The sequence below is a fragment of the Ambystoma mexicanum genome, chromosome 7q, assembly GCF_040938575.1.
Source record: "Ambystoma mexicanum isolate Mex_15411 chromosome 7q, UKY_AmexF1_1, whole genome shotgun sequence".
Classification (NCBI taxonomy): Eukaryota; Metazoa; Chordata; class Amphibia; order Caudata; family Ambystomatidae; genus Ambystoma; species Ambystoma mexicanum.
In genome coordinates, this window is record NC_090941.1 from 1,167,465,084 (window position 1) to 1,167,485,712 (window position 20,629).

The 20,629-nt window shown below is 48.9% G+C and overlaps 1 protein-coding gene across 1 annotated transcript in view; it reads right to left on the reverse strand.

Moving 5' to 3' along the window:
• LOC138528307 (NXPE family member 2-like) overlaps positions 1–20,629 on the reverse strand; it is a 447,118-nt gene that overhangs the window by 210,099 nt on the left and 216,390 nt on the right. The gene's annotated exons all lie outside the window — the stretch shown is intronic.

Here is a 20,629-nt window from a genome sequence, read left to right on the forward strand (position 1 = left end):
CTGAGGATCCACAGGGAGAGTGAAACATGAAAACAGGATGTGAGCGTGTACCGAGCATAGGATCCATAGAGAGCGTGAAACTTGAGAACAGGTTGTGAGTGTGTACCAAGTTTAGGATCCACAGGGAGAGTGAAACATGAGAACAGGATGCGAGTGTGTACCAAGCTGAGGATTCACAGGGAGAGTGAAACATGAGAACAGGATGCGAGTGTGCACCAAGCTGAGGATCCACAGGGAGAGTGAAACATAAGAACAGGATGTGAGTGTGTACCAAGCTGAGGATCCACAGGGAGAGTGAAACATGAGAACAGGATGCGAGTGTGTACCAAGCTGAGGAGCCACAGGGAGAGTGAAACATGAGAACAGGCTGCAAGTGTGTACCAAGCTGAGGATCCAGAGGGAGAGTGAAACATGAGAACAGGATGCAAGTGTGTACCAAGCTGAGGATCTACAGGGAGGGTGAAACATAAAAATAGGATGGGAGTGTGTACCAAGCTGAGGATCCACAGGGAGGGTGAAACATAAGAACAGGATGTGTGTGTGTACCAAGCTGAGGATCCACAGGGAGAGTGAAACATGAGAACAGGATGTGAGCGTGTACCAAGCATAGGATCCATAGAGAGCGTTAAACATGAAAACAGGATGTGAGTGTGTACCAAGCTGAGGATCCACAGGGAGAGTGAAACATGAGAACAGGATGTGAGCGTGTACCGAGCATAGGATCCATAGAGAGCGTGAAACTTGAGAACAGGTTGTGAGTGTGTACCAAGTTGAGGATCCACAGGGAGAGTGAAACATGAGAACAGGGTGTGAGTGTGTACCAAGCTGAGGATCCACAGGGAGAGTGAAACATAAGAACAGTATGCGAGTGTGTACCAAGCTGAGGATCCCCAGGGAGAGTGAAACATGAGAACGGGATGCAAGTGTGTACCAAGCTGAGGATCCAGAGGGAGAGTGAAACATGAGAACAGGATGCGAGTGTGTACCAAGCTGAGGATCCACAGGAAGGGTGAAACATAAAAATAGGATGGGAGTGTGTACCAAGCTGAGGATCCACAGGGAGGGTGAAACATAAGAACAGTATGCGAGTGTGTACCAAGCTGAGGATCCACAGAGAGCGTGAAACATAAGAACAAGATGCTAGTGTGTACCAAGCTGAGGATTCACAGGGAGAGTGAAACATGAGAACAGGATGCAAGTGTGTACCAAGCTGAGGATCCACAGGGAGGGTGAAACATAAGAACAGGATGCGAGTGTGTACCAAGCTGAGGATCCACAGGGAGGGTGAAACATACGAACAGGATGCAAGTGTGTACCAAGCTGAGGATCCACAGGGAGGGTGAAACATAAGAACAGGATGCGAGTGTGTACAAAGCTGCTGATCCAAAGGGAGAGTGAAATATGAGAACAGGATGCGAGTGTGCAACAAGCTGAGGATCCACAGGGAGAGTGAAACATAAGAACAGGATGCGAGTGTGTACCAAGCTGAGGATCCACAGGGAGAGTGAAACATGAGAACAGGATGCAAGTGTGTACCAAGCTGAGGATCCACAGGGAGGGTGAAACATAAGAACAGGATGCGAGTGTGTACAAGCTGAGGATCCACAGGGAGAGTGAAACATAAGAACAGGATGCGAGTGCATACCAAGATGAGGATCTACAGGGAGAGTGAAACATAAGAACAGGATGCGGGAGTGTACCAAGCTGAGGATCCACAGTGAGAGCGAAACATAAGAACAGGATGCGAGTGTGTACCAACCTGAGGATCCACAGGGAGAGTGAAACATGAGAACAGGATGGGAGTGTGTACCAAGCTGAGGATCCACAGGGAGAGTGAAACATAAGAACAGGATGCAAGTGCATACCAAGCTGAGGATCCACAGTGAGAGTGAAACATAAGAACAGGATGCAAGTGCGTACCAAGCTGAGGATCCACAGTGAGAGTGAAACATAAGAACAGGATGCGAGTGTGTACCAAGCTGAGAATCCATAGAGAGCGTGAAAGATGAGAAGAGGATGTGAGTGTGTACCAAGCTGAGGATCCACAGGGAGAGTGAAACATGAGAACAGGATGTGAGTGTGTACCAAGCTGAGGATCCACAGGGAGCCTGAAACATGAGAACAGGATGCAAGTGTGTACCAAGCTGAGAATCCATAGAGAGCGTGAAAGATGAGAAGAGGATGTGAGTGTGTACCAAGCTGAGGATCCATAGAGAGTGTGAAAGATGAGAAGAGGATGGGAGTGTGTACCAAGCTGAGGATCCACAGGAAGGGTGAAACATAAGAACAGGATGCGAGTATGTACCAAGCTGAGGATCCACAGGGAGAGGGAAACATAAGAACAGGATGCAAGTGTGTACCAAGCTGAGGATCCACAGGGAGAGGGAAACATAAGAACAGGATGCGAGTGTGTACCAAGCAGAGGATCCACAGGGAGAGGGAAACATGAGAACAGGATGCGAGTGTGCACCAAGCTGAGGATCCACAGTGAGAGTGAAACATAAGAACAGGATGCGAGTGCATACCAAGCTGAGGATCCACAGTGAGAGTGAAACATAAGAACAGGATGCGAGTGTGTACCAAGCTGAGAATCCATAGAGAGCGTGAAAGATGAGAAGAGGATGTGAGTGTGTACCAAGCTGAGGATCCACAGGGAGAGTGAAACATGAGAACAGGATGTGAGTGTGTACCAAGCTGAGGATCCACAGGGAGCCTGAAACATGAGAACAGGATGCGAGTGTGTACCAAGCTGAGAATCCATAGAGAGCGTGAAAGATGAGAAGAGGATGTGAGTGTGTACCAAGCTGAGGATCCATAGAGAGTGTGAAAGATGAGAAGAGGATGGGAGTGTGTACCAAGCTGAGGATCCACAGGAAGGGTGAAACATAAGAACAGGATGCGAGTATGTACCAAGCTGAGGATCCACAGGGAGAGGGAAACATAAGAACAGGATGCAAGTGTGTACCAAGCTGAGGATCCACAGGGAGAGGGAAACATAAGAACAGGATGCGAGTGTGTACCAAGCAGAGGATCCACAGGGAGAGGGAAACATGAGAACAGGATGCGAGTGTGCACCAAGCTGAGGATCCACAGGGAGAGTGAAACATGAGAACAGGATGGGAGTGTGTACCAAGCTGAGGATCCACAGGGAGAGGGAAACATACGAACAGGATGCAAGTGTGTACCAAGCTGAGGATCCACAGGGAGAGTGAAACATGAGAACAGGATACGGGTGTACACCAAGCTGAGGATCCACAGGGAGAGTGAAACATGAGAACAGGATGCGAGTGTGCACCAAGCTGAGGATCCATAGAGAGCGTGAAACATGAGAACAGGATGCGAGTGTGTACCAAGCTGAGGATCCACAGGGAGAGTGAAACATAAGAACAGGATGCGAGTGTGTACCAAGCTGAGGATCAACAGGGAGAGTGAAACATAAGAACAGGATGTGAGTGTGTACCAAGCTGAGGATCCACAGGGAGGGTGAAACAGAAGAACCGGATGCAAGTGTGTACCAAGCTGAGGATCCACAGGGAGAGTAAAACATAAGAACAGGATGCGAATGTACACCAAGCTGAGGGTCCACAGGGAGAGTGAAACATGAGAACAGGATGCAAGTGTGTACCAAGCTGAGGATCCACAGGGAGAGTGAAACATGAGAACAGAATTCAAGTGTGTACCAAGCTGAGGATCCACAGGGAGGATGAAACATGAGAACAGGATGGGAGTGTGTACCAAGCTGAGGATCCACAGGGAGGGTGAAACATAAGAACAGGATGAAAGTGTGTACCAACTGAGGATCCACAGGGAGAGTGAAACATAAGAACAGGATGTGAGTATGTACCAAGCTGAGGATCCACAGGGAGAGTGAAATATAAGAACAGGATGCGAGTGTGTACCAAGCTGAGGATCCACAGTGAGAGTGAAACATAAGAACAGGATGCGAGTGTGTACCAAGCTGAGAATCCATAGAGAGCGTGAAAGATGAGAAGAGGATGTGAGTGTGTACCAAGCTGAGGATCCACAGGGAGAGTGAAACATGAAAACAGGATGTGAGCGTGTACCGAGCATAGGATCCATAGAGAGCGTGAAACTTGAGAACAGGTTGTGAGTGTGTACCAAGTTTAGGATCCACAGGGAGAGTGAAACATGAGAACAGGATGCGAGTGTGTACCAAGCTGAGGATTCACAGGGAGAGTGAAACATGAGAACAGGATGCGAGTGTGCACCAAGCTGAGGATCCACAGGGAGAGTGAAACATAAGAACAGGATGTGAGTGTGTACCAAGCTGAGGATCCACAGGGAGAGTGAAACATGAGAACAGGATGCGAGTGTGTACCAAGCTGAGGAGCCACAGGGAGAGTGAAACATGAGAACAGGCTGCAAGTGTGTACCAAGCTGAGGATCCAGAGGGAGAGTGAAACATGAGAACAGGATGCAAGTGTGTACCAAGCTGAGGATCTACAGGGAGGGTGAAACATAAAAATAGGATGGGAGTGTGTACCAAGCTGAGGATCCACAGGGAGGGTGAAACATAAGAACAGGATGTGTGTGTGTACCAAGCTGAGGATCCACAGGGAGAGTGAAACATGAGAACAGGATGTGAGCGTGTACCAAGCATAGGATCCATAGAGAGCGTTAAACATGAAAACAGGATGTGAGTGTGTACCAAGCTGAGGATCCACAGGGAGAGTGAAACATGAGAACAGGATGTGAGCGTGTACCGAGCATAGGATCCATAGAGAGCGTGAAACTTGAGAACAGGTTGTGAGTGTGTACCAAGTTGAGGATCCACAGGGAGAGTGAAACATGAGAACAGGGTGTGAGTGTGTACCAAGCTGAGGATCCACAGGGAGAGTGAAACATAAGAACAGTATGCGAGTGTGTACCAAGCTGAGGATCCCCAGGGAGAGTGAAACATGAGAACGGGATGCAAGTGTGTACCAAGCTGAGGATCCAGAGGGAGAGTGAAACATGAGAACAGGATGCGAGTGTGTACCAAGCTGAGGATCCACAGGAAGGGTGAAACATAAAAATAGGATGGGAGTGTGTACCAAGCTGAGGATCCACAGGGAGGGTGAAACATAAGAACAGTATGCGAGTGTGTACCAAGCTGAGGATCCACAGAGAGCGTGAAACATAAGAACAAGATGCTAGTGTGTACCAAGCTGAGGATTCACAGGGAGAGTGAAACATGAGAACAGGATGCAAGTGTGTACCAAGCTGAGGATCCACAGGGAGGGTGAAACATAAGAACAGGATGCGAGTGTGTACCAAGCTGAGGATCCACAGGGAGGGTGAAACATACGAACAGGATGCAAGTGTGTACCAAGCTGAGGATCCACAGGGAGGGTGAAACATAAGAACAGGATGCGAGTGTGTACAAAGCTGCTGATCCAAAGGGAGAGTGAAATATGAGAACAGGATGCGAGTGTGCAACAAGCTGAGGATCCACAGGGAGAGTGAAACATAAGAACAGGATGCGAGTGTGTACCAAGCTGAGGATCCACAGGGAGAGTGAAACATGAGAACAGGATGCAAGTGTGTACCAAGCTGAGGATCCACAGGGAGGGTGAAACATAAGAACAGGATGCGAGTGTGTACAAGCTGAGGATCCACAGGGAGAGTGAAACATAAGAACAGGATGCGAGTGCATACCAAGATGAGGATCTACAGGGAGAGTGAAACATAAGAACAGGATGCGGGAGTGTACCAAGCTGAGGATCCACAGTGAGAGCGAAACATAAGAACAGGATGCGAGTGTGTACCAACCTGAGGATCCACAGGGAGAGTGAAACATGAGAACAGGATGGGAGTGTGTACCAAGCTGAGGATCCACAGGGAGAGTGAAACATAAGAACAGGATGCAAGTGCATACCAAGCTGAGGATCCACAGTGAGAGTGAAACATAAGAACAGGATGCAAGTGCGTACCAAGCTGAGGATCCACAGTGAGAGTGAAACATAAGAACAGGATGCGAGTGTGTACCAAGCTGAGAATCCATAGAGAGCGTGAAAGATGAGAAGAGGATGTGAGTGTGTACCAAGCTGAGGATCCACAGGGAGAGTGAAACATGAGAACAGGATGTGAGTGTGTACCAAGCTGAGGATCCACAGGGAGCCTGAAACATGAGAACAGGATGCAAGTGTGTACCAAGCTGAGAATCCATAGAGAGCGTGAAAGATGAGAAGAGGATGTGAGTGTGTACCAAGCTGAGGATCCATAGAGAGTGTGAAAGATGAGAAGAGGATGGGAGTGTGTACCAAGCTGAGGATCCACAGGAAGGGTGAAACATAAGAACAGGATGCGAGTATGTACCAAGCTGAGGATCCACAGGGAGAGGGAAACATAAGAACAGGATGCAAGTGTGTACCAAGTTGAGGATCCACAGGGAGAGGGAAACATAAGAACAGGATGCGAGTGTGTACCAAGCAGAGGATCCACAGGGAGAGGGAAACATGAGAACAGGATGCGAGTGTGCACCAAGCTGAGGATCCACAGTGAGAGTGAAACATAAGAACAGGATGCGAGTGCATACCAAGCTGAGGATCCACAGTGAGAGTGAAACATAAGAACAGGATGCGAGTGTGTACCAAGCTGAGAATCCATAGAGAGCGTGAAAGATGAGAAGAGGATGTGAGTGTGTACCAAGCTGAGGATCCACAGGGAGAGTGAAACATGAGAACAGGATGTGAGTGTGTACCAAGCTGAGGATCCACAGGGAGCCTGAAACATGAGAACAGGATGCGAGTGTGTACCAAGCTGAGAATCCATAGAGAGCGTGAAAGATGAGAAGAGGATGTGAGTGTGTACCAAGCTGAGGATCCATAGAGAGTGTGAAAGATGAGAAGAGGATGGGAGTGTGTACCAAGCTGAGGATCCACAGGAAGGGTGAAACATAAGAACAGGATGCGAGTATGTACCAAGCTGAGGATCCACAGGGAGAGGGAAACATAAGAACAGGATGCAAGTGTGTACCAAGCTGAGGATCCACAGGGAGAGGGAAACATAAGAACAGGATGCGAGTGTGTACCAAGCAGAGGATCCACAGGGAGAGGGAAACATGAGAACAGGATGCGAGTGTGCACCAAGCTGAGGATCCACAGGGAGAGTGAAACATGAGAACAGGATGGGAGTGTGTACCAAGCTGAGGATCCACAGGGAGAGGGAAACATACGAACAGGATGCAAGTGTGTACCAAGCTGAGGATCCACAGGGAGAGTGAAACATGAGAACAGGATACGGGTGTACACCAAGCTGAGGATCCACAGGGAGAGTGAAACATGAGAACAGGATGCGAGTGTGCACCAAGCTGAGGATCCATAGAGAGCGTGAAACATGAGAACAGGATGCGAGTGTGTACCAAGCTGAGGATCCACAGGGAGAGTGAAACATAAGAACAGGATGCGAGTGTGTACCAAGCTGAGGATCAACAGGGAGAGTGAAACATAAGAACAGGATGTGAGTATGTACCAAGCTGAGGATCCACAGGGAGAGTGAAATATAAGAACAGGATGCGAGTGTGTACCAAGCTGAGGATCAACAGGGAGAGTGAAACATAAGAACAGGATGCGAGTGTGTACCAAGCTGAGGATCCACAGGGAGAGTGAAACATAAGAACAGGATGCGGATGTGTACCAAGCTGAGGATCCACAGGGAGAGTGAAACATAAGAACAGGATGCAAGTGTGTACCAAGCTGAGGATCCACAGGGAGAGTGAAACATAAGAACAGGATGCGAGTGCATACCAAGCTGAGGATCAACAGGGAGAGGGAAACATAAGAACAGGATGCGAGTGTGTACCAAGCTGAGGATCCATAGAGAGCGTGAAACATGAGAACAGGATGCAAGTGTGTACCAAGCTGAGGATCCACAGGGAGAGTGAAACATGAGAACAGGGTGTGAGCGTGTACCAAGCATAGGATCCACAGGGAGAGGGAAACATGAGAACAGGATGGGAGTGTGTACCAAGCTGAGGATCCACAGGGAGAGGGAAACATAAGAACAGGATGCGAGTGTGCACCAAGCTGAGGATCCACAGGGAGAGTGAAACATAAGAACAGGATGCGAGTGTGTACCAAGCTGAGGATCCACAGGGAGAGTGAAACATGAGAACAGGGTGTGAGCGTGTACCAAGCATAGGATCCACAGGGAGAGGGAAACATGAGAACAGGATGGGAGTGTGTACCAAGCTGAGGATCCACAGGGAGAGGGAAACATGAGAACAGGATGGGAGTGTGTACCAAGCTGAGGATCCACAGGGAGGGTGAAACATGAGAACAGGATGCGAGTGTGTACCAAGCTGAGGATCCACAGGGAGGGTGAAACAGAAGAACCGGATGCAAGTGTGTACCAAGCTGAGGATCCACAGGGAGAGTAAAACATAAGAACAGGATGCGAATGTACACCAAGCTGAGGGTCCACAGGGAGAGTGAAACATGAGAACAGGATGCAAGTGTGTACCAAGCTGAGGATCCACAGGGAGAGTGAAACATGAGAACAGAATTCAAGTGTGTACCAAGCTGAGGATCCACAGGGAGGATGAAACATGAGAACAGGATGGGAGTGTGTACCAAGCTGAGGATCCACGGGTTGGGTGAAACATGAGAACAGAATGCGAGTGTGTACCAAGCTGAGGATCCACAGGGAGGGTGAAACATAAGAACAGGATGCAAGTGTGTACCAACTGAGGATCCACAGGGAGAGTGAAACATAAGAACAGGATGTGAGTATGTACCAAGCTGAGGATCCACAGGGAGAGTGAAATATAAGAACAGGATGCGAGTGTGTACCAAGCTGAGGATCCACAGTGAGAGTGAAACATAAGAACAGGATGCGAGTGTGTACCAAGCTGAGAATCCATAGAGAGCGTGAAAGATGAGAAGAGGATGTGAGTGTGTACCAAGCTGAGGATCCACAGGGAGAGGGAAACATACGAACAGGATGCAAGTGTGTACCAAGCTGAGGATCCAGAGGGAGAGTGAAACATGAGAACAGGATGGGAGTGTGTACCAAGCTGAGGATCCACAGGGAGGGTGAAACATGAGAACAGGATGCAAGTGTGTACCAAGCTGAGGATCCACAGGGAGGGTGAAACATAAGAACAGGATGCAAGTGTGTACCAAGCTTAGTATCCACAGGGAGAGTGAAACATGAGAACAGGATGCAAGTGTGTACCAAGCTGAGGATCCACAGGGAGAGTGAAACATAAGAACAGGATGCAAGTGTTTACCAAGCTGAGGATCCACAGGGAGAATGAAACATAAGAACAGGATGCAAGTGTGTACCAAGCTGAGGATCCACAGGGAGAGTGAAACATGAGAACAGGATGCGAGTGTGTACCAAGCTCAGGATCCACAGGGAGAGTGAAACATAAGAACAGGATGTGAGCGTGTAACAAGCTGAGGATCCACAGGGAGAGTGAAACACAAGAACAGGATGCGAGTGTGTACCAAGCTGAGGATCAACAGGGAGAGTGAAACATAAGAACAGGATGCGAGTGTGTACCAAGCTGAGGATCCACAGGGAGAGTGAAACATAAGAACAGGATGCGGATGTGTACCAAGCTGAGGATCCACAGGGAGAGTGAAACATAAGAACAGGATGCAAGTGTGTACCAAGCTGAGGATCCACAGGGAGAGTGAAACATAAGAACAGGATGCGAGTGCATACCAAGCTGAGGATCAACAGGGAGAGGGAAACATAAGAACAGGATGCGAGTGTGTACCAAGCTGAGGATCCATAGAGAGCGTGAAACATGAGAACAGGATGCAAGTGTGTACCAAGCTGAGGATCCACAGGGAGAGTGAAACATGAGAACAGGGTGTGAGCGTGTACCAAGCATAGGATCCACAGGGAGAGGGAAACATGAGAACAGGATGGGAGTGTGTACCAAGCTGAGGATCCACAGGGAGAGGGAAACATAAGAACAGGATGCGAGTGTGCACCAAGCTGAGGATCCACAGGGAGAGTGAAACATAAGAACAGGATGCGAGTGTGTACCAAGCTGAGGATCCACAGGGAGAGTGAAACATGAGAACAGGGTGTGAGCGTGTACCAAGCATAGGATCCACAGGGAGAGGGAAACATGAGAACAGGATGGGAGTGTGTACCAAGCTGAAGATCCACAGGGAGAGGGAAACATTAGAACAGGATGGGAGTGTGTACCAAGCTGAGGATCCACAGGGAGAGGGAAACATGAGAACAGGATGCGAGTGTGTACCAAGCTGAGGATCCACAGGGAGGGTGAAACAGAAGAACCGGATGCAAGTGTGTACCAAGCTGAGGATCCACAGGGAGAGTAAAACATAAGAACAGGATGCGAATGTACACCAAGCTGAGGGTCCACAGGGAGAGTGAAACATGAGAACAGGATGCAAGTGTGTACCAAGCTGAGGATCCACAGGGAGAGTGAAACATGAGAACAGAATTCAAGTGTGTACCAAGCTGAGGATCCACAGGGAGGATGAAACATGAGAACAGGATGGGAGTGTGTACCAAGCTGAGGATCCACAGGTTGGGTGAAACATGAGAACAGAATGCGAGTGTGTACCAAGCTGAGGATCCACAGGGAGGGTGAAACATAAGAACAGGATGCAAGTGTGTACCAACTGAGGATCCACAGGGAGAGTGAAACATAAGAACAGGATGTGAGTATGTACCAAGCTGAGGATCCACAGGGAGAGTGAAATATAAGAACAGGATGCGAGTGTGTACCAAGCTGAGGATCCACAGTGAGAGTGAAACATAAGAACAGGATGCGAGTGTGTACCAAGCTGAGAATCCATAGAGAGCGTGAAAGATGAGAAGAGGATGTGAGTGTGTACCAAGCTGAGGATCCACAGGGAGAGTGAAACATGAAAACAGGATGTGAGCGTGTACCGAGCATAGGATCCATAGAGAGCGTGAAACTTGAGAACAGGTTGTGAGTGTGTACCAAGTTTAGGATCCACAGGGAGAGTGAAACATGAGAACAGGATGCGAGTATGTACCAAGCTGAGGATTCACAGGGAGAGTGAAACATGAGAACAGGATGCGAGTGTGCACCAAGCTGAGGATCCACAGGGAGAGTGAAACATAAGAACAGGATGTGAGTGTGTACCAAGCTGAGGATCCACAGGGAGAGTGAAACATGAGAACAGGATGCGAGTGTGTACCAAGCTGAGGAGCCAAAGGGAGAGTGAAACATGAGAACAGGCTGCAAGTGTGTACCAAGCTGAGGATCCAGAGGGAGAGTGAAACATGAGAACAGGATGCAAGTGTGTACCAAGCTGAGGATCCACAGGGAGGGTGAAACATAAAAATAGGATGGGAGTGTGTACCAAGCTGAGGATCCACAGGGAGGGTGAAACATAAGAACAGGATGTGTGTGTGTACCAAGCTGAGGATCCACAGGGAGAGTGAAACATGAGAACAGGATGTGAGCGTGTACCAAGCATAGGATCCATAGAGAGCGTTAAACATGAAAACAGGATGTGAGTGTGTACCAAGCTGAGGATCCACAGGGAGAGTGAAACATGAGAACAGGATGTGAGCGTGTACCGAGCATAGGATCCATAGAGAGCGTGATACTTGAGAACAGGTTGTGAGTGTGTACCAAGTTGAGGATCCACAGGGAGAGTGAAACATGAGAACAGGGTGTGAGTGTGTACCAAGCTGAGGATCCACAGGGAGAGTGAAACATAAGAACAGTATGCGAGTGTGTACCAAGCTGAGGATCCCCAGGGAGAGTGAAACATGAGAACGGGATGCAAGTGTGTACCAAGCTGAGGATCCAGAGGGAGAGTGAAACATGAGAACAGGATGCGAGTGTGTACCAAGCTGAGGATCCACAGGGAGGGTGAAACATAAAAATAGGATGGGAGTGTGTACCAAGCTGAGGATCCACAGGGAGGGTGAAACATAAGAACAGTATGCGAGTGTGTACCAAGCTGAGGATCCACAGAGAGCGTGAAACATAAGAACAAGATGCTAGTGTGTACCAAGCTGAGGATTCACAGGGAGAGTGAAACATGAGAACAGGATGCAAGTGTGTACCAAGCTGAGGATCCACAGGGAGGGTGAAACATAAGAACAGGATGCGAGTGTGTACCAAGCTGAGGATCCACAGGGAGGGTGAAACATAAGAACAGGATGCAAGTGTGTACCAAGCTGAGGATCCACAGGGAGGGTGAAACATAAGAACAGGATGCGAGTGTGTACAAAGCTGCTGATCCAAAGGGAGAGTGAAATATGAGAACAGGATGCGAGTGTGCAACAAGCTGAGGATCCACAGGGAGAGTGAAACATAAGAACAGGATGCGAGTGTGTACCAAGCTGAGGATCCACAGGGAGAGTGAAACATGAGAACAGGATGCAAGTGTGTACCAAGCTGAGGATCCACAGGGAGGGTGAAACATAAGAACAGGATGCAAGTGTGTTCAAGCTGAGGATCCACAGGGAGAGTGAAACATAAGAACAGGATGCGAGTGCATACCAAGATGAGGATCTACAGGGAGAGTGAAACATAAGAACAGGATGCAGGAGTGTACCAAGCTGAGGATCCACAGTGAGAGTGAAACATAAGAACAGGATGCGAGTGTGTACCAACCTGAGGATCCACAGGGAGAGTGAAACATGAGAACAGGATGGGAGTGTGTACCAAGATGAGGATCTACAGGGAGAGTGAAACATAAGAACAGGATGCGGGAGTGTACCAAGCTGAGGATCCACAGTGAGAGCGAAACATAAGAACAGGATGCGAGTGTGTACCAACCTGAGGATCCACAGGGAGAGTGAAACATGAGAACAGGATGGGAGTGTGTACCAAGCTGAGGATCCACAGGGAGAGTGAAACATAAGAACAGGATGCAAGTGCATACCAAGCTGAGGATCCACAGTGAGAGTGAAACATAAGAACAGGATGCAAGTGCGTACCAAGCTGAGGATCCACAGTGAGAGTGAAACATAAGAACAGGATGCGAGTGTGTACCAAGCTGAGAATCCATAGAGAGCGTGAAAGATGAGAAGAGGATGTGAGTGTGTACCAAGCTGAGGATCCACAGGGAGAGTGAAACATGAGAACAGGATGTGAGTGTGTACCAAGCTGAGGATCCACAGGGAGCCTGAAACATGAGAACAGGATGCAAGTGTGTACCAAGCTGAGAATCCATAGAGAGCGTGAAAGATGAGAAGAGGATGTGAGTGTGTACCAAGCTGAGGATCCATAGAGAGTGTGAAAGATGAGAAGAGGATGGGAGTGTGTACCAAGCTGAGGATCCACAGGAAGGGTGAAACATAAGAACAGGATGCGAGTATGTACCAAGCTGAGGATCCACAGGGAGAGGGAAACATAAGAACAGGATGCAAGTGTGTACCAAGCTGAGGATCCACAGGGAGAGGGAAACATAAGAACAGGATGCGAGTGTGTACCAAGCAGAGGATCCACAGGGAGAGGGAAACATGAGAACAGGATGCGAGTGTGCACCAAGCTGAGGATCCACAGTGAGAGTGAAACATAAGAACAGGATGCGAGTGCATACCAAGCTGAGGATCCACAGTGAGAGTGAAACATAAGAACAGGATGCGAGTGTGTACCAAGCTGAGAATCCATAGAGAGCGTGAAAGATGAGAAGAGGATGTGAGTGTGTACCAAGCTGAGGATCCACAGGGAGAGTGAAACATGAGAACAGGATGTGAGTGTGTACCAAGCTGAGGATCCACAGGGAGCCTGAAACATGAGAACAGGATGCGAGTGTGTACCAAGCTGAGAATCCATAGAGAGCGTGAAAGATGAGAAGAGGATGTGAGTGTGTACCAAGCTGAGGATCCATAGAGAGTGTGAAAGATGAGAAGAGGATGGGAGTGTGTACCAAGCTGAGGATCCACAGGAAGGGTGAAACATAAGAACAGGATGCGAGTATGTACCAAGCTGAGGATCCACAGGGAGAGGGAAACATAAGAACAGGATGCAAGTGTGTACCAAGCTGAGGATCCACAGGGAGAGGGAAACATAAGAACAGGATGCGAGTGTGTACCAAGCAGAGGATCCACAGGGAGAGGGAAACATGAGAACAGGATGCGAGTGTGCACCAAGCTGAGGATCCACAGGGAGAGTGAAACATGAGAACAGGATGGGAGTGTGTACCAAGCTGAGGATCCACAGGGAGAGGGAAACATACGAACAGGATGCAAGTGTGTACCAAGCTGAGGATCCACAGGGAGAGTGAAACATGAGAACAGGATACGGGTGTACACCAAGCTGAGGATCCACAGGGAGAGTGAAACATGAGAACAGGATGCGAGTGTGCACCAAGCTGAGGATCCATAGAGAGCGTGAAACATGAGAACAGGATGCGAGTGTGTACCAAGCTGAGGATCCACAGGGAGAGTGAAACATAAGAACAGGATGCGAGTGTGTACCAAGCTGAGGATCAACAGGGAGAGTGAAACATAAGAACAGGATGTGAGTATGTACCAAGCTGAGGATCCACAGGGAGAGTGAAATATAAGAACAGGATGCGAGTGTGTACCAAGCTGAGGATCAACAGGGAGAGTGAAACATAAGAACAGGATGCGAGTGTGTACCAAGCTGAGGATCCACAGGGAGAGTGAAACATAAGAACAGGATGCGGATGTGTACCAAGCTGAGGATCCACAGGGAGAGTGAAACATAAGAACAGGATGCAAGTGTGTACCAAGCTGAGGATCCACAGGGAGAGTGAAACATAAGAACAGGATGCGAGTGCATACCAAGCTGAGGATCAACAGGGAGAGGGAAACATAAGAACAGGATGCGAGTGTGTACCAAGCTGAGGATCCATAGAGAGCGTGAAACATGAGAACAGGATGCAAGTGTGTACCAAGCTGAGGATCCACAGGGAGAGTGAAACATGAGAACAGGGTGTGAGCGTGTACCAAGCATAGGATCCACAGGGAGAGGGAAACATGAGAACAGGATGGGAGTGTGTACCAAGCTGAGGATCCACAGGGAGAGGGAAACATAAGAACAGGATGCGAGTGTGCACCAAGCTGAGGATCCACAGGGAGAGTGAAACATAAGAACAGGATGCGAGTGTGTACCAAGCTGAGGATCCACAGGGAGAGTGAAACATGAGAACAGGGTGTGAGCGTGTACCAAGCATAGGATCCACAGGGAGAGGGAAACATGAGAACAGGATGGGAGTGTGTACCAAGCTGAGGATCCACAGGGAGAGGGAAACATGAGAACAGGATGGGAGTGTGTACCAAGCTGAGGATCCACAGGGAGGGTGAAACATGAGAACAGGATGCGAGTGTGTACCAAGCTGAGGATCCACAGGGAGGGTGAAACAGAAGAACCGGATGCAAGTGTGTACCAAGCTGAGGATCCACAGGGAGAGTAAAACATAAGAACAGGATGCGAATGTACACCAAGCTGAGGGTCCACAGGGAGAGTGAAACATGAGAACAGGATGCAAGTGTGTACCAAGCTGAGGATCCACAGGGAGAGTGAAACATGAGAACAGAATTCAAGTGTGTACCAAGCTGAGGATCCACAGGGAGGATGAAACATGAGAACAGGATGGGAGTGTGTACCAAGCTGAGGATCCACGGGTTGGGTGAAACATGAGAACAGAATGCGAGTGTGTACCAAGCTGAGGATCCACAGGGAGGGTGAAACATAAGAACAGGATGCAAGTGTGTACCAACTGAGGATCCACAGGGAGAGTGAAACATAAGAACAGGATGTGAGTATGTACCAAGCTGAGGATCCACAGGGAGAGTGAAATATAAGAACAGGATGCGAGTGTGTACCAAGCTGAGGATCCACAGTGAGAGTGAAACATAAGAACAGGATGCGAGTGTGTACCAAGCTGAGAATCCATAGAGAGCGTGAAAGATGAGAAGAGGATGTGAGTGTGTACCAAGCTGAGGATCCACAGGGAGAGGGAAACATACGAACAGGATGCAAGTGTGTACCAAGCTGAGGATCCAGAGGGAGAGTGAAACATGAGAACAGGATGGGAGTGTGTACCAAGCTGAGGATCCACAGGGAGGGTGAAACATGAGAACAGGATGCAAGTGTGTACCAAGCTGAGGATCCACAGGGAGGGTGAAACATAAGAACAGGATGCAAGTGTGTACCAAGCTTAGTATCCACAGGGAGAGTGAAACATGAGAACAGGATGCAAGTGTGTACCAAGCTGAGGATCCACAGGGAGAGTGAAACATAAGAACAGGATGCAAGTGTGTACCAAGCTGAGGATCCACAGGGAGAATGAAACATAAGAACAGGATGCAAGTGTGTACCAAGCTGAGGATCCACAGGGAGAGTGAAACATGATAACAGGATGCGAGTGTGTACCAAGCTCAGGATCCACAGGGAGAGTGAAACATAAGAACAGGATGTGAGCGTGTAACAAGCTGAGGATCCACAGGGAGAGTGAAACACAAGAACAGGATGCGAGTGTGTACCAAGCTGAGGATCAACAGGGAGAGTGAAACATAAGAACAGGATGCGAGTGTGTACCAAGCTGAGGATCCACAGGGAGAGTGAAACATAAGAACAGGATGCGGATGTGTACCAAGCTGAGGATCCACAGGGAGAGTGAAACATAAGAACAGGATGCAAGTGTGTACCAAGCTGAGGATCCACAGGGAGAGTGAAACATAAGAACAGGATGCGAGTGCATACCAAGCTGAGGATCAACAGGGAGAGGGAAACATAAGAACAGGATGCGAGTGTGTACCAAGCTGAGGATCCATAGAGAGCGTGAAACATGAGAACAGGATGCAAGTGTGTACCAAGCTGAGGATCCACAGGGAGAGTGAAACATGAGAACAGGGTGTGAGCGTGTACCAAGCATAGGATCCACAGGGAGAGGGAAACATGAGAACAGGATGGGAGTGTGTACCAAGCTGAGGATCCACAGGGAGAGGGAAACATAAGAACAGGATGCGAGTGTGCACCAAGCTGAGGATCCACAGGGAGAGTGAAACATAAGAACAGGATGCGAGTGTGTACCAAGCTGAGGATCCACAGGGAGAGTGAAACATGAGAACAGGGTGTGAGCGTGTACCAAGCATAGGATCCACAGGGAGAGGGAAACATGAGAACAGGATGGGAGTGTGTACCAAGCTGAAGATCCACAGGGAGAGGGAAACATTAGAACAGGATGGGAGTGTGTACCAAGCTGAGGATCCACAGGGAGAGGGAAACATGAGAACAGGATGCGAGTGTGTACCAAGCTGAGGATCCACAGGGAGGGTGAAACAGAAGAACCGGATGCAAGTGTGTACCAAGCTGAGGATCCACAGGGAGAGTAAAACATAAGAACAGGATGCGAATGTACACCAAGCTGAGGGTCCACAGGGAGAGTGAAACATGAGAACAGGATGCAAGTGTGTACCAAGCTGAGGATCCACAGGGAGAGTGAAACATGAGAACAGAATTCAAGTGTGTACCAAGCTGAGGATCCACAGGGAGGATGAAACATGAGAACAGGATGGGAGTGTGTACCAAGCTGAGGATCCACAGGTTGGGTGAAACATGAGAACAGAATGCGAGTGTGTACCAAGCTGAGGATCCACAGGGAGGGTGAAACATAAGAACAGGATGCAAGTGTGTACCAACTGAGGATCCACAGGGAGAGTGAAACATAAGAACAGGATGTGAGTATGTACCAAGCTGAGGATCCACAGGGAGAGTGAAATATAAGAACAGGATGCGAGTGTGTACCAAGCTGAGGATCCACAGTGAGAGTGAAACATAAGAACAGGATGCGAGTGTGTACCAAGCTGAGAATCCATAGAGAGCGTGAAAGATGAGAAGAGGATGTGAGTGTGTACCAAGCTGAGGATCCACAGGGAGAGTGAAACATGAAAACAGGATGTGAGCGTGTACCGAGCATAGGATCCATAGAGAGCGTGAAACTTGAGAACAGGTTGTGAGTGTGTACCAAGTTTAGGATCCACAGGGAGAGTGAAACATGAGAACAGGATGCGAGTATGTACCAAGCTGAGGATTCACAGGGAGAGTGAAACATGAGAACAGGATGCGAGTGTGCACCAAGCTGAGGATCCACAGGGAGAGTGAAACATAAGAACAGGATGTGAGTGTGTACCAAGCTGAGGATCCACAGGGAGAGTGAAACATGAGAACAGGATGCGAGTGTGTACCAAGCTGAGGAGCCAAAGGGAGAGTGAAACATGAGAACAGGCTGCAAGTGTGTACCAAGCTGAGGATCCAGAGGGAGAGTGAAACATGAGAACAGGATGCAAGTGTGTACCAAGCTGAGGATCCACAGGGAGGGTGAAACATAAAAATAGGATGGGAGTGTGTACCAAGCTGAGGATCCACAGGGAGGGTGAAACATAAGAACAGGATGTGTGTGTGTACCAAGCTGAGGATCCACAGGGAGAGTGAAACATGAGAACAGGATGTGAGCGTGTACCAAGCATAGGATCCATAGAGAGCGTTAAACATGAAAACAGGATGTGAGTGTGTACCAAGCTGAGGATCCACAGGGAGAGTGAAACATGAGAACAGGATGTGAGCGTGTACCGAGCATAGGATCCATAGAGAGCGTGATACTTGAGAACAGGTTGTGAGTGTGTACCAAGTTGAGGATCCACAGGGAGAGTGAAACATGAGAACAGGGTGTGAGTGTGTACCAAGCTGAGGATCCACAGGGAGAGTGAAACATAAGAACAGTATGCGAGTGTGTACCAAGCTGAGGATCCCCAGGGAGAGTGAAACATGAGAACGGGATGCAAGTGTGTACCAAGCTGAGGATCCAGAGGGAGAGTGAAAATGAGAACAGGATGCGAGTGTGTACCAAGCTGAGGATCCACAGGGAGGGTGAAACATAAAAATAGGATGGGAGTGTGTACCAAGCTGAGGATCCACAGGGAGGGTGAAACATAAGAACAGTATGCGAGTGTGTACCAAGCTGAGGATCCACAGAGAGCGTGAAACATAAGAACAAGATGCTAGTGTGTACCAAGCTGAGGATTCACAGGGAGAGTGAAACATGAGAACAGGATGCAAGTGTGTACCAAGCTGAGGATCCACAGGGAGGGTGAAACATAAGAACAGGATGCGAGTGTGTACCAAGCTGAGGATCCACAGGGAGGGTGAAACATAAGAACAGGATGCAAGTGTGTACCAAGCTGAGGATCCACAGGGAGGGTGAAACATAAGAACAGGATGCGAGTGTGTACAAAGCTGCTGATCCAAAGGGAGAGTGAAATATGAGAACAGGATGCGAGTGTGCAACAAGCTGAGGATCCACAGGGAGAGTGAAACATAAGAACAGGATGCGAGTGTGTACCAAGTTGAGGATCCACAGGGAGAGTGAAACATGAGAACAGGATGCAAGTGTGTACCAAGCTGAGGATCCACAGGGAGGGTGAAACATAAGAACAGGATGCAAGTGTGTTCAAGCTGAGGATCCACAGGGAGAGTGAAACATAAGAACAGGATGCGAGTGCATACCAAGATGAGGATCTACAGGGAGAGTGAAACATAAGAACAGGATGCAGGAGTGTACCAAGCTGAGGATCCACAGTGAGAGTGAAACATAAGAACAGGATGCGAGTGTGTACCAACCTGAGGATCCACAGGGAGAGTGAAACATGAGAACAGGATGGGAGTGTGTACCAAGCTGAGGATCCACAGGGAGAGTGAAACATAAGAACAGGATGCAAGTGCATACCAAGCTGAGGATCCACAGTGAGAGTGAAACATAAGAACAGGATGCAAGTGTGTACTAAGCTGAGGGTCCACAGGGAGAGTGAAACATAAGAACAGGATGCAAGTGTGTACCAACCTGAGAATCCATAGAGAGCGTGAAAGATGAGAAGAGGATGTGAGTGTGTACCAAGCTGAGGATCCACAGGGAGAGTGAAACATGAGAACAGGATGTGAGTGTGTACCAAGCTGAGGATCCACAGGGAGCCTGAAACATGAGAACAGGATGCGAGTGTGTACCAAGCTGAGAATCCATAGAGAGCGTGAAAGATGAGAAGAGGATGTGAGAGTGTACCAAGCTGAGGATCCATAGAGAGTGTGAAAGATGAGAAGAGGATGGGAGTGTGTACCAAGCTGAGGATCCACAGGAAGGGTGAAACATAAGAACAGGATGCGAGTATGTACCAAGCTGAGGATCCACAGGGAGAGGGAAACATAAGAACAGGATGCAAGTGTGTACCAAGCTGAGGATCCACAGAGAGAGGGAAACATAAGAACAGGATGCGAGTGTGTACCAAGCAGAGGATCCACAGGGAGAGGGAAACATGAGAACAGGATGCGAGTGTGCACCAAGCTGAGGATCCACAGGGAGAGTGAAACATGAGAACAGGATGGGAGTGTGTACCAAGCTGAGGATCCACAGGGAGAGGGAAACATACGAACAGGATGCAAGTGTGTACCAAGCTGAGGATCCACAGGGAGAGTGAAACATGAGAACAGGATACGGGTGTACACCAAGCTGAGGATCCACAGGGAGAGTGAAACATGAGAACAGGATGCGAGTGTGCACCAAGCTGAGGATCCACAGGGAGAGTGAAACATAAGAACAGGATGCGAGTGTGTACCAATCTGAGGATCCACAGGGAGAGTGAAACATGAGAACAGGATGCGAGTGTGTACCAAGCTGAGGATCCAGAG